A 14,665-nucleotide genomic window follows, 5' to 3' on the forward strand; every position below is an offset into this window, starting at 1 on the left:
CTCTGGCGGTGAGGCAGCAGTGTTGACCACTGTGCGTCCTGCATCACTCTGCAGGCTTTGGGTGACTGTCCGTGTGGAGTTTGCACGTTCTCCCCGTGGGTTTCCTCCGGGTGCTCCGGTTTCCACCCACAGTCCAAAGATGTGTGAGTCAGGTGTATTGGCCATAAATTGCTCCTTAGTGTCCAAAGATGTGTAGATTAGATGAATTAGCTAAGGTAAATGTGCAGGTTTCCTCCTGCTCCTACTTTCTATATTTCTATAGAGAAAGGTGTTGTCATAATGCAGAATGTTCTTTCTTTTGTAATCTTGGAAGGGTTTTGAGGAGGGCTACCAGATTGATACAAATCTTTCATAAGAATGAAAATCTTCATTGAGCTCAGTAGCGATCATCCACTGTTACAACAATTGGATAACGAGCAGGCCTTTTATTGATTTTTACAATATCAATGGTTTCCAAGATGCTGTTTATATAATGATGAAATGGAGAATTCTCCACTTGGGGAAGGCAAAACTCTCGTAAATTTTTTTAAATGTTGCATTTCGGAGCCTGAATGTGAAGAAAGAAATTGGGACTAAAAATACTAACTGACCCCGAGAGTATACTTCCCCTTTAGTGAGGGACTGTCGTGCCTCTTCAACCAGTGTTGTGCTTTAATGAGGAAGAATCTGTGAACTAAAGAAGAAAAAATCCAACATCAATGCTGGACACAGGCTGTCAAATAGTGAGGTATAACCTAATTAAAGAGATACACTATTTCACAGTCTGCAGTTAGCACCATGTCCTATTTTCAAGAAAGCTAGATCTTCAATTAAGTGAGCATATTCATGCATTTTCCCATCACAATTCGGGCATTAGGAAAATATTATGAACAGCCCCACTATTTCTTACTTTAATGCCCCGAACACAATAAGCCTTACTGGAATGCTGAAAATGAAGCTTTTTTTTTCAGTTATATGCATTAAAATCCACTCAAGTTTTTACCAATGTTCAGCTTTTTGTCTTAAGCGACTCAAACATTATCTGATTAATCGAGTTGAATTTTTGAGTGGGTTACTAACATAGTGGATAGGGGTGCGTCTGTTTGTTTGCCCGCATGGTGGCACAGTGGTTAGCACTGCTGCCTCACAGCGCCAGGGTCTCAGGTTCAATTCCAGCCCCGGGGGTCACTGTCCGTGTGGAATCTGCATGCTCTCCTCGTGTCTGCGTGGGTTTCCACCGGGTGCTTAGGTTTCCTCCCAAAGTCCAAAGATGTGCGTGTTAGGTTGAATGGCCATGTTAAATTGACCCTAGTGTCAGAGAGGGTTAGCTGGGTAAATGCATGGGTTGTGGGAATAGGGCCTGGGTGGGATTGTGGTTAGTACAGACACGATGGGCTTCTGTACTGTAGGGATTTTATGATTCTTGGGGATATTTGATAAAGTTCTGCAGAAGACTGCAAAAAAAGGGCAGCACAGTGGCAAGCACTGCTGACTCAAAGTGCCAGGGACCCAGAATCAATTCCTGGCCTTGGGTGACTGTCCATGTGGATTTTGCATGTTCTCCCCGTGTCTGCGTGGGTTTCCTCCCACAGTTCAAAGATGTGCAAGTTAGGTGTATTGGCCATGCTAAATTGCCCTTAGTGTCCAAAGATATGTCGGTTAGATAAATTAGCTGAGGTAAATGTGCAGGATTACAGGGAGAGGGTGGGTGAAAGGGCCTAGGTAAGGTATTCAGTTAGAGAATTGGTGCAGACTCGATGGGCCGAATGGCGTCCTCCTACCCTGAAGGGATTCTATGGCTAATATAGCTTTGTTTTAAAAAAAGCAGGAGCAATTCTGACTGTAAAGGTAGGAGTATAGAACCCAAGGAGGCTATGATAAATGTATGAATCCTACCTGAACTACTGTGCCCAATTTCGGATAGCCTGCTCCACAAAGATGTGAAAAATTCGGGAAGGCACACAAGAAATTCACTGGGATCATTCCAGGGATAAAGCATTACAATTCCATGAGAAAAGTGGAGAAGTTGAACTGGTGTCTTTGGAGCAGAGAAACATAAACAGAGATTTGGCAGATGGTGTTTAAAATCATGAAGGGTTTAGATCGAGCAAACATCTCTCTTGGCTGAAGCTTCAATAAAGGGAAAGACTTTAAGAAATGGCGAAACAAAAATCATGGTGATATGAAGAAATACCTTTTTACAAAACTAGTAGTTAGGATTTGGAATGGATGGACTGATATGATTTAATTTATTGTTGTCACAAGTGGTTAGCACTGCTGTCTCACAGTGTCGGGGGCCTGGGTTTGATTCCCGGCTTGGGTGACTGTCTATGTGGAGTCTGCACATTCTCCCCGTGTCTGCGTGGGTTTCCTCCGGGTGCTCCGGTTTCCTCCCACAGTCTAAAGATGTGCGGGTTAGGTGGATTGCTCCTTAGTGACAGGGGGTTAGCAGGATAATTAAGTGGGGTGGATGGGGATAGGGTGTGGGTGGGATTGTGAAACGATTGTGAAAGGAAAGAGTGCAGAATGTAGTGTTATAGTCATAGCTAGCGTGGAGAGAAAGATCAACTTAATATGAGGTAGGTCCATTCAACTGTCTGAAGAGACTTCAGAAGAGAATTGGAAAAAAATATTAATTAATGGACAGTGATCCGTCAGTGAGGAGGACACTTGTCACAGAGTCCTACAGTAGAGAATGGGAAAAGAAAGAGACGTAGAAATTGGGGTGAAGTCAGTTTAAGGCAAAAGTAGAAAAGGTCAAGTAAAAGACTGAGAAAGAAAGAGCATTGAGGAAAAAAAATCCAGAAATCAACATTCCGCATCAGCAGTCAGTTCCTTCCTGAGCTTCCTTCATGCTTGCGTGTCTTTTGTCTTCATTACTTTTTACATAAAGGGTGGTACGTATGTGGAATGACCTGCCGGGGGGGAGTGGTTGAGGCAGGGACATTGACCACATTTAAAAGGCATTTGGACAGGTCCATGGATAGGAAAGGATGAGAGGGATATGGGCCAAATACAGGTAAATGGGGTTAGCTTAGATGGGCATTTTGGTCGGCACAGACTAATTTGGGCCAAAGGGCCTGTCTCCATGCCGTAGAGCCTATGATTCTTCAAAACCATCGATACCTTGGGAAAGCAGTGTTTCCCATCATGGATTGTCCAGTGCACCCTATTCCCAGCTGATCAGGTCAAAATCAATCTTCTGCCAGTAGGCTTTCGGGGTGTCTCTGAAACATTTCCACTGGCCACCCTGCCATCGTTAATCAGTAGTGAGCTGAGAGGTGAGTGCTGAATATTCTGACACACTGGCGCTCCCATTGCAGTTGCCGTAGGAGAATGGTCAGCTCTATGCTGCCAGAGTGCTAGCTCCTATTCATACAATGATCCATCCAAGTGATGTATAGAATCTTCCGCAGGCACCACTGATGACCAGTCTCCAACTTTCTCAGACATTAAAGACATAAAACAGTGTTGGAGGTCACCTGCCTTGTGGACAGCGACCTTTTTAGTCCATCCACACTGTTGGTTAATGAAGGCTCATCAGAACAGCTCGCTTGCTGGATTCTGTGTAAGGTCTCCAAGTCTATGGTCATCGACTGGCACACATACCTATCGAGGTAAATTTGGACTACTGCGTCCAGTTCTGGTCGCCACGCTACCAGAAGGACGTGGAGGCTTTGGAGAGAGTACAGAAAAGGTTTACTAGGATGTTGCCTGGTATGGAGGGTCTTAGCTATGAGGAAAGATTGGGCAAACTGGGGTTGTTCTCCCTGGAAAGACAGAGGATGAGGGGTGACCTAATAGAGGTGTATAAAATTATGAAGGGCATAGATAGGGTGAACAGTGGGAAGCTTTTCCCCAGGTCAGAGGTGACGAACACAAGGGGTCACAAGTTCAAGGTGAGCGGGGCAAGGTTCACAGATGTCAGGAGGACATATTTTACACAGAGGGTGGTGGGGGCCTGGAATGCACTGCCAAGCAAGGTGGATGAGGCGGACACGCTGGGATCATTTAAGACTTATCTAGATAGCCACATGAACAGACCGGCAATGGAGGGATACAAATGAATGGTCTAGTTGGCCATGGTCATGAGCGGCACAGGCTTGGAGGGCTGAAGGGCCTGTTCCTGTGCTGTACTGTTCTTTGTTCTTTGAGATGGCAGAAGTGATCAATGGCCTCCGGATGATGAGATTTGTCAGTAATGGAGCTAACTGAACTGCTCTTTGAATGAACTTGCACAAACTCAATGGGCCAAAAAGCCTCCATCTGTCGTGATACTACCATTCTATGATTCAATGAAATGGAGTTGAGATAGAGACAAGCCATGAATCAATCAAATGATGGAACAGACTTGTGAGAGTGAAAAGCTGATTGCTGTTCCGATATTCCTATGATTACCTTATTGAGAACCAAGAAAAGATTCTTGAGGCCCAACAATAAATGTGAGGAAGTCCACACCATGACCATTTAGTCCGTCTGGTATCTGGTCTGCTATATTCAGAGTTCATTCATGATTATTCTGTCATGAGACAGTCCTGCCATACACAGGCTTATTTCCCAGTTTTAAGGAATTTGATTTCAGTCACTAACCTCCTCTTAAAAAGAACTAAGCGGTTGTAGAGTCACAGGGCACAGAAACAGGACCTTCGGCCCACCATGTCTATGCTGACCATCAAATACCAATCCATACTAATCCCATTTATCAGCACTTGGTCCACATCCTGCTATGCCTTGGCGATTCAAGTGCTTATCCAGAAGTTTCTTAAAAGTTACGAGAGTTCCTGCCTCCACCATCCTCCCAGGCAGCGCGTTCCATAGTTCCACCACTCTCTGGGTGAAAATTATTTCCCTCAGATCCCCTCTAAACCACTTACTCCTCACCTTAAAGCTATGCCCTCTGGTCTTAGGCATCTCTGTCATGGGGAAAAGATTCTTACGATCTACTCTATCTATGAGTCAGAATTTTGTACCCCGTCCCTCAGCCTCCTCTGCTTTAAGGAAAGCAAAGCCAGCCTACCCAGTCTTTTCTCAAAGCTGAAACTTCCCCGCCCCAACATCCTGGTGAATCGCCTCTGCACCCCCTCCAGCGCAGTCACGCACTTCCAAGAGTGTGCTTACCAGAATATTCCATCTGTGACCTAACCAATGTTTTATAAAGTTGCACCAAGACTTCCCTGCTCCTATATTCTCTGCCCTGGCTAAAGAAGGCAAGCATTCCATATGCCTTCTTCACCACCCTATCTACTTGTGCTGCCACCTTCAGGGATCTAACCATAGTGCCACCGTACCACCACCCTTTTGGAAAGCTGCTCTTCAGATGTACCAAGCTGCCAACTTAACTTACAACAAATGTCTCATACCAACCAGATTTTTATTATTCACAATATTGTACATAGCCCTGAAGAGGGCCCTGTTGAACTTCACTGGTTACCTCTTGACACGCTGTGCATTCTCTGTTCATCACCACTGCCATGTTTTGTTATCTTTGACTATTCAATCTAAGAAGGCTTTGGGGTAATTTGTATTAAAATATTGCTGCTCAGTTAAATATAGCTTGACAGAGATCAGACGTGTAACATACTGTTCAGCAGAATGTGGGTTAGAATTCAGCACAAGGACCATAAGATAGAGAAGCAGAATTAGGCCATTCAGCCCATCAGGTCTGCTCCTCCATTCAATCACGGCTGATAAATTTCTTAATCCCATTCTCCCGCCTTTTCCCCATAACCTTTGATCCCCTTATCAGTCAAGAACCTATCTATCTCTGTTTTAAATACACTCAATGACCTGTCCTCCACTGCATTTTGTGGCAATGAATTCCATACATTCACCACCCTCTGGTTGAAGAAATTCCCCCTCATTTCAGTTCTTAAGGGTCGTCCCTTTATTCTGAGTCTGTGCCCTCAGATTCTAGTCTCTTCTACTAATGAAAACATCTTCCCCATGTCCACTCCATCCAGACCTTTCAGTATTCCATAAGTTTCAATGAGAACCGACTCCCCTCATCCTCTTAAGCTCCATCGAGTCCTCAAACACTCCTCATACGTCAAGCTTTTCCTTTCCGAGATGATTTCATGAACCTCCTGTACACCCTCTCCAGGGCCAGCAGATCCAGGGGAGCTAGGCCCAGTTGGACATCTACACCCTATCTACGACTGTAGCACGACATTCTGCATTCTCTCTTGTCCTTCTCTATGCTTTGTCTGTACAGTGCGCAAGAAACAATACTTTTCACCGTATACCAATACATGTGACAATAATACATCAAATCAAGTCAAAACAAGGCTTGCACACTACAGTAGTTTAAGCCAATGTGAATTGTGAACTCAGCAGAGAGGGGGTGTTGTGTGCAGTATCTTGGAATGCAAGGTGCTGTCAGGCTGCTCACACCTATCAAGGTGATGTGACAACTGCTTGTTTGGCAACATGTTTTTAACTGCTTAATGTGTTAAAATCTCTTAAAATATTCTCCATAACATAAATATGCTATAAATCCTTCTTCTGCTGATGTGGGCAATTTTCTTCCTGCAAGATAGCAACTATTTTGATTAATAAGTCAGTGCAAACTTACAGGAACAAAACAGAGACATTTCTGCAAGTTACTTTAAGAAAGCATTGCAGACCAGGTGCTTAGGGATCAATGTATTTTTTAAATTCAAAGACTTCCAATAAACCAGCTATAATAGGGGTAGCACAGTGGTTAGCACTGCTGCCTCACAGCACCAAGGAGCTGGGTTCAATTCAGGCCTTGGGTCACTGTCTGTGTGGAATTTGCGCATTCTCCCCATGTCTGTGTAGGTTTCCTCCAGGTATTCCTCTCTCAGTCCAAAGGTGTGCGGGTTAGGTGAACTGGCCATGCTAAATTGACCCTAGTGTCAGGGTATTAGCAGGGTAAATACGTGGGATTACAGGTGGGATTGTGGTCAGTGCAAACTTGATGGGCCAAATGGCCTCCTTCTGCATTTAAGGATCCTATGATTCATGCAGGGTCCAGGGAAGATGGGGAAGTTTCGATTTCCTGGACAGTTTCCAATGTAGGTCCTTGCATCAAGAGTTCCACAGGATCCAGATCAGCATCTCCTGTTTTACAATGGCTGTCTGAGAATCTGGCAACCAGAAGCTCTGGACCTTAATCTCTACTCTTCCCGATCAAGCACTGAGCTACAGTAATCAAATATGTTTTATTAATTCACAGAATAGTATGAAACAATAACTCACTCCAATGGATGCAACTGTAATACACCCTTTTCTTGTGAAAAGATGTGGAATTAATCATTAATGTTGGTCTGTGAACGAAATACACACAGCGCTGGTGCAAGGATTAGCAAAGATCACTCGCTCAGGCTATCATTTGCAAGCTTTTATATTGTAAAATTCCCAATACACTTTCCCTAAATAAGCAATAATCAACTAAGAGAAATATTATTCATCCTGAAGGCTTAGATCATTATCAAAATATGAAGACTTCCCTCCTCCTGGACCCCATTCCCACTACCTGTCCTATCAGGTTAGTAGGTATTGTTAAAACTTCCCTCTCCTTGGGTATTGCCCACCTCCCCTGCAAAGCTATGGTGCCATCACCATCTCTGATCTCTAAAAGCCCACTCTAGATTCCTCTGTCCTTATAACCTTTCATTCCATCTCCAACCTCCCTTTCCAACGCAAAGTTCACGAGTCTTTCAAGTCCGTGCCTGCATTTCCTGGAATTCCATAAACTGAACACCTCCAATCAGCTTTCCTCCCCTCACACAGCACTGGAATGGGCCTCAAAGTCGCAACTGAGGTGACTATGGCCTGAAACACAAGGTTCCAATCTTTGTGTTGACACCACCGGCTCCATGCCTCAGTATCATCTCTCTTAATGCTCCCATTGTTGCTAAATTAACAGAATGCTTATCTGGCATCTCAGAATAGATGAGCAAAAAGTTGCAAACAGACTGGTTTAGATTTGGAGGTTCTGTTAGACTGAGAAGCGGTACAGATCAGTAAGCACGGGGGCTTGATTTGATCTGATTTATTATTTGATTTGATTTATTATTGTCACATGTATTTGTATACAGTGAAAAGTATTGTTTCTTGCGCGCTATATGGACAAAGCACACCATTCATAGAGAAGGAAAGGAGACAGTACAGAATGTAGTGTTACAATCGTAGGGAAAGATCAACTTAATGCAAGGCAAGTCCATTCAAAAGTCTGACAGCAGCAGGGAAGAAGCTGTTCTTGAGTCAGTTGGTATGTGTCCTCAGATTTCTGTATCTTTTTCCTGAATGAAGAAGATGGAAAAGAGAATGTCTGGGGTGAGTGAGGTCCTTAATCATGCTGGCTGCTTTGCTGAGGCAGTGGGAATTGTAGACAGAGTCAATGGATGGAACGTTGGTTTGCATGTTAGTTTGGGCTACATTCATGACCTTTGCAGTTCCGTGCGGTCTTGGGCAGAACAGGAGCCCATACCAAGCTGTGATACAACCAGAAAGAATGCTTTCTATGGTGCATCTATAAACGTTGGTGAGAGTTGTAGCTGGCATACCAAATTTCCTTAGTCTTCGAAGAAAGTAGAGGCATTGGTGGGCTTTCTTAACTGAAGTGTCGATATGGGAGGGCCAGGACAGGTTGTTGGTGATCTGGACACCTAAAAATTTGAAGTTCTTGAAGCTTTCTACTTTGTCCCCATTGACATAAACAGGGGCATGTTCTCCTTTACGCTGCCTGAAGTTTGATGACAATCTCGTTCGTTTTGTTGACTTTGAAGGAGAGATTACTGTCGCCACACCAGTTCAGCAGATTCTCTATCTCATTCCGGATGATAGGCTGGTAGGACCTTTGATCCTTGCCCTCCTCTATCTACCTCTGGCAACTTGCACCTTCCTGATTTTAATCATACCACTACCAGTGGCCACACTGTCTGCTCCCTGGATCCTAAGTTTAGGAATTCCGTCCCTCAGCTAAATCTCTCCACCTCTTTACCTCGGTCTCCTTTTAAGACAGTGCAGAATGCCTCCTCTCTTTTGGTCACCTCTGCTCATATATCCGTGATGCAATGACATTAAATTATGTTGGACAATGCTGCTACTGCAGAGTTTTGAGTAATCCTGCTGTATTAAATGATATAAGTGCAGGTAATGATGTACTTATAGGTCTATTACTGTAGAACCAGTCACTTGTTGAGATGCGCTTTCAGTTTCGACTTCACAATCACATTAATCAATCTTCCATTCAATTCTGTGTGGGCTTCACATGACAGAGAGAAAACTCAGAAATTCACTGTGAAATGAAATGAAAAATCTGCCACGATCCCGGGGGGAACCAGAAGCCGCTCTCTCCTTAAGGGCAGACAGAGAGATTTAACCTAAGGGTCACTACACCTCAGACGAGGGGCAAGGTTGAGAAGGCTTTGCGAATAACCTCAGCTGGTACGAGAATTGAACCCACGTCATTGGTGTCGCTCTGTATCACAGGCCAACCGTCCAGCCAACTGGGCTAAACCAACTGGCTGAAATCCGCTGTGGCAGAATAAGCGTCAGCTCAGATTGTTCATATCAGTAACTCTTGTATCTGCTTTTACATATTAACTCTCAGCAGCAGTGCAAGCCACAGGAACATAATCCAAAACACAGACCGAAAAATCCAAAACAGAGGCATGCCACACGTTTCTGACTGCAGGTTTAAGGCAGTAATCCACTCTTAATAATGCTGCTTAATTCCTTAAAACTGCAACATTAAAGCTCTGCCAGTATATGATGTTATCTGTACTACTGAATTGAATCTCCATGTAGTAGTTCACCACTTGACATTTAAAATCATAGAATCCCGACAGTGCCATTTGGCCCATTGAGTCAGCACCAGTAACAATCCCACCCAAGTTCTATCTCCACAACACCCTGGTAATCCCCCTGTCGCTAAAGGGCAATTTAGCATAGCTAAACCACCTAACCTGCACATCTTTAGACTATGGGAGGAAACCGGAGCCCATGTAGGAATCCCACGCAGACATAGGGAGAACATGCAAACTCCACACAGACAGTCACCCGAGACCGGAATTGAACCTGGGATCCCTGGAGCTGTGAGGCAACAGTGCTTACCACTGCACCACCGTGCCATCCTTAGTATGCTATATGCTCAAATCTATTGGTTGAGGTCATAGTCTTATAAATCCCATTATTCATTGTAATGTGATCATCGCTTAGTCATTTTTATACAGTATCACTACATACCTAATTGTGGTTCCTATGGCAAGACTATATTCAAGATTTAAAAGCAAAATACTTGGAATGTTAAAAACAGCAAACACTGGAAAATCTCAACAGGTCTTAAGGGTCATCCAGACTCGAAATGTTGCCTCTATTCTTTTTGATTTATTATTGTCACATGTGTTAGTATACAGTGAAAAGGATTATTGTTTCTTGCTCACTCTACAGACAAAGCACACCTTCCATACAGTGCATGGGAGGAAGGAAGGGATTTTGATTTGATTTATTATTGTCACGTATTAGTATACAGTGAAAAGTATTGTTTCTTGCGTGCTATACTAAGCATTCTGTACATAGAGAAAGAAAGGAGAGAGTGCAGAATGTAGTAAGAACATAAGAAATAGGAGCAGGAGTAGGCCATCTAGCCCTTCGAGCCTGCCCCGCCATTCAATAAGATCATGGCTGATCTGTCGTGGCTCAGTTCCACATTCCCGCCCTCTCCCCATAACCCTTAATCCCCTCGCTTATCAAAAACCCATCAACCCGCGTCTTAAAAATATTTAGCGAGGCAGCCTCCACCACTTCAACAGGCAGAGAATTCCAGAGATTCACCACCCTTTGAGTGAAGAAGTTCCTCCTCAACTCCGTTCTAAACCGCCCCCCCTTTATCTTGAGGCTGTGCCCCCTAGTCCTACTGTCCTTTCTGAGTGGGAAGAGTCTCTCCACCTCTATCCTATCCATCCCATTCATCATCTTATACGTCTCAATGAGATCTCCCCTCATTCTTCTAAACTCTAACGAGTACAAGCCTAGTTTATTCAGCCTCTCCTCATAGCTCAACCCCCTCAACTCCGGTATCAGCCTAGTAAACCTCCTCTGCACTCCCTCCAGGGCCAAAATATCCTTGCGTAAGTGCGGCGACCAAAACTGCACACAGTACTCCAGCTGCGGCCTCACCAATGCCCTATACAGCTGCAGCAAGACCTAGTGTTACAGTCATAGCTTGGGTGTAGAGAAAAATCAACTTAATATAAGGTAGGTCCATCAGGAGTCAGATGGCAGCAGGGAAGAAGCTGTTCTTGAGTCGGTTGTTATGCAACCTCAGACTTTTGTGTCATATTCCCGACGGAAGTAGGTGGAAGTGTGTGGCCGGAATTTTACCATCCTGCCCGCCATGGGAATCGGAGCAGGTGGGGCCGGATCTTGGAAAGCTCTGTTGACCACGGATGGGATTTTATGGTTTAGGGATGAGCGAGGCCGTAAAAGTTCTGCCCAGTATGTCCGGGATGTGTGGGGACCTCGATTATGCTGACTTTAGAACAAGGAGGATCTCCCCACTGCTGTCAAACCTGCTGAGATTTCCCAGCATTTTCTAAGAACAAAGAAAATTACAGCACAGGAACAGGCTCTTTGGCCCTCCAAACCTGCACCGACCATGCTGCCAAAACCAAAGCCCCCTACCCTTCTGGGGACCATATCTATTTCCATCCTATTCATGTATTTGTCAAGATGCCCCTTAGAACTCACTATCATATCCGCTTCCATCTACCTCGCGCTAAGCTGATCTTTCTCTATATCCTAGCTATGACTGCAACAGTACAGTCAATACTCTCCTTCTCTATGAATGGTATGCTTTGTCTCTATAGTGCGCAAGAAACAATACTTTTCAAAGTATACTAATACACGTGGCAGTAATAAATCAAATCAAAATGCTCCTTCTGTTGTATATATTTGAAACTTAATGTTTCATTCACTGCCCCTTGCAATGGCAACTATTTGGCAATGCTGGGCTGGGGGAGGAGGGCAAAGTGCTAGGGATGTTGGAAATAAATACTCTGAAACATCTAGGGTGTTGAGAAAAATCAACTTAGTGCAAGGTAATTCCATTCAAAAGCCTGTTAGCAGCAGGGAAGAAGCTGTTCTTGAGTAGGCTGACATGTGACCTCAGACTTTTGTATCTTTTTCCCGATGGAAGAAGGTGGAAGAGAGAATGTCTGGGAAGCGTGGGGTCCTTAATTATGCTGGCTGCTTTGTCAGAAGTGTAGACAGTGTAAATGGACAGGAGGCTAGTTTGCATGTTGGACAGGGCTACATTCATGGCATGGACAGAGTGTATAGTCAGAAGCATTTTTTCCCCAGGGTGGAAGAGTCAACTACCAGGAAGCATGGGTTTAAGGTGTGAGGGGCAAGGTTTCAAACAGAGGCAGTCAGGATTGTGAGGCAGAGTCAGGATGGGGAAGGGGCCAGCCATTGAAAGATTTTCTCGGCCTTTTGGCTAAGATCAAGTGTAGTATCGACGTGCTGTACTTGGTTGAAGTCATTAGGTTACATTTCAGCTTCATTTGAAGCAATTTTTTTCAAGTGGCATCTTGGCCTTTTGGCTAAGATGCAAATGAGATCAAGCCTTGGAAGAGGAGCTACACCTACTCCAGTCAGCTTGGATCATGTAGATCAAGCCCAAGACAGGAGGTGAGAGCCCTGTCTTGTCAGCTTGGATCGGGAATGTCCGAACTTATTGAGACTCTGAATTGGACTTGATTTGATTGGATTGAATTGGAATAAAGTATATTAGAAAAAAAATTCTTGCATCACAGGCGCTGCCAGAACCTGGTGAGTATTCTCAGTATATTTTTTTCTAGTTTCCCCCCCAGGCCCCCCATAACCTTCTTGTTTCTGCTGTTTCAGAATCAAGAGTGTTTCCCATTAGATGGCGCTCTGAAGCTGCGAGAGGAAATAGCACTTGCTGAGAACACCACAGTGCAGCGTTAGCTCCTCCAAGGCTGGGTTCCCTGTCAGATTTGCAATAGGAGTGGGGATTGAAACCATCCCAAACAAACCACAGTTCCTCCCCACCTTCACCAAACAGAAGAAGGGACGCGATTGGGAAAACTGCCTGCCAGGCATCCGTGCAATTTTAACTGGGGTCCAGTTCACGGAGGGGGGGCAAAACTCCCCGATCAACTGGGACAGATCCCCTGTGGACAATGATGTGGAGATGCCGGCGTTGGACTGGGGTACACACAGGAAGAAGTCTCACAAACACCAGGTTCAAGTATAAACCAGGTTCAAGTATAAACCTGTTGGGCTTTAACCTGTGTTTATCTCACTGTGTTTATCCCCTGTGGAAACAGGATTGAATGAATGACCCACTCCATCCCCGTGTGATTAAACCACCAGCCCTCCCCAGTCCAGCACTCTCAAAACATTGAGAGGCGGGTAGAACGTGTTTTTATTTAAAAAGGGCCCCAGGCATATAAAAAATGCAAATATTCGTAGTTTGTTTTAAGAGTTGACGGTCTTGAGCTCAACACCCGAGAGAAAAACTTTTACCCCCCCTCCACCACAGTTTAATAACTTCTAAAGTGTTAACACGAAAGAGACAATGGAGAGGTGTTCCCACCGAGATAACAGTTCTGACGGAGATGTCAGCCTAGTTACAGACAGATTATTCAGAGCGTGTATCGTGCTGCATTCCCCCCACCCTCAGCTCTGACTATTGTCCCCACCTTCACTGGGGAAAAAAGCAAATCGTAGGCAGGTTAAAGAGCACCAAGCAAAGTTCCGGGCCATTTCTGACGGCAGCAATCACTGACATGGGAATAACAGCTCTGTCAGAGTTCAGTGCCACGCTGCAAATGCTCAGGCGCTGGTCATTTTTCAAGATTCTCTCTCTGTTGGATGGAAGGGGGGCAAGAGAAACTCTCTCAGCTGTGTCAAAGAACGTGAGTGGGGCAGTGAGGAGAAATCTGCAGCTTTCACACGCTGCCTATTTGCAGTGACTCTCTCAACTCAACAGACTTACAAACCTGGCTCTCCCTCTCTCTGCCCCCCGCCCAACCCATTCCAAATCTCTCTCTCCCTCCCCCCAAACCCTCTTCCTCTAACTCGCTCTCTCTGGGTCTCTCCATCTGCCTCTGTCTCTCTCTCTCACACACACACACACGCACACTGTCTCTCTCACACACACTGTCTGTCTCTCTCTCTCACACACACTGTCTGTCTCTCTCTCTCTCGCACACACACTGTCTGTCTCTCTCTCCCACACACACACTGCCTGTCTCTCTCTCTCACACACACTGTCTGTCTCTCTCTCTCTCGCACACACACTGTCTGTCTCTCTCTCCCACACACACACTGCCTGTCTCTCTCTCTCACACACACACACTGCCTGTCTCTCTCACACACTCTCTCTCACGCACACATACACACACAGTCTCTCTCTCACACATTCTCACACACACACTCTCTCACACACACACACACTCACGCACTCTCACGCACACACTCTCTCTCTCATACAGACACACACTGTCTCTCTCTCTCACACACACACACTCTCTCTCTCACACACACACACTCTCTCTCTCACACACAAACTGTCTCTATCTCACACACACAAACTGACTCACTCTCTCTCACACACTCACTGTCTCTCACACTCTCTCTCACGCACTCTCTCATGCACTCTCTCTCTCACGCATACATACACACACACACT

At 45.0% G+C, this 14,665-nt stretch overlaps 1 protein-coding gene and 1 non-coding gene across 2 annotated transcripts in view; one reads left to right on the forward strand and one right to left on the reverse strand.

Annotated features, from left to right (window-relative positions):
• The window catches only part of grin3a (glutamate receptor, ionotropic, N-methyl-D-aspartate 3A), a 148,824-nt gene that overhangs the window by 126,465 nt on the left and 7,694 nt on the right, over positions 1 to 14,665 (reverse strand). The window lies entirely within an intron of this gene.
• Positions 12,423 to 12,615, forward strand: LOC145343627 (U2 spliceosomal RNA). Its single transcript, XR_013886763.1, has one exon. It is a non-coding gene; the product is annotated as a U2 spliceosomal RNA (small nuclear RNA).

The sequence above is a fragment of the Carcharhinus amblyrhynchos genome, chromosome 5 (assembly GCF_965287045.1).
Source record: "Carcharhinus amblyrhynchos chromosome 5, sCarAmb.v2.hapA, whole genome shotgun sequence".
NCBI classification, from domain to species: domain Eukaryota; kingdom Metazoa; phylum Chordata; class Chondrichthyes; order Carcharhiniformes; family Carcharhinidae; genus Carcharhinus; species Carcharhinus amblyrhynchos.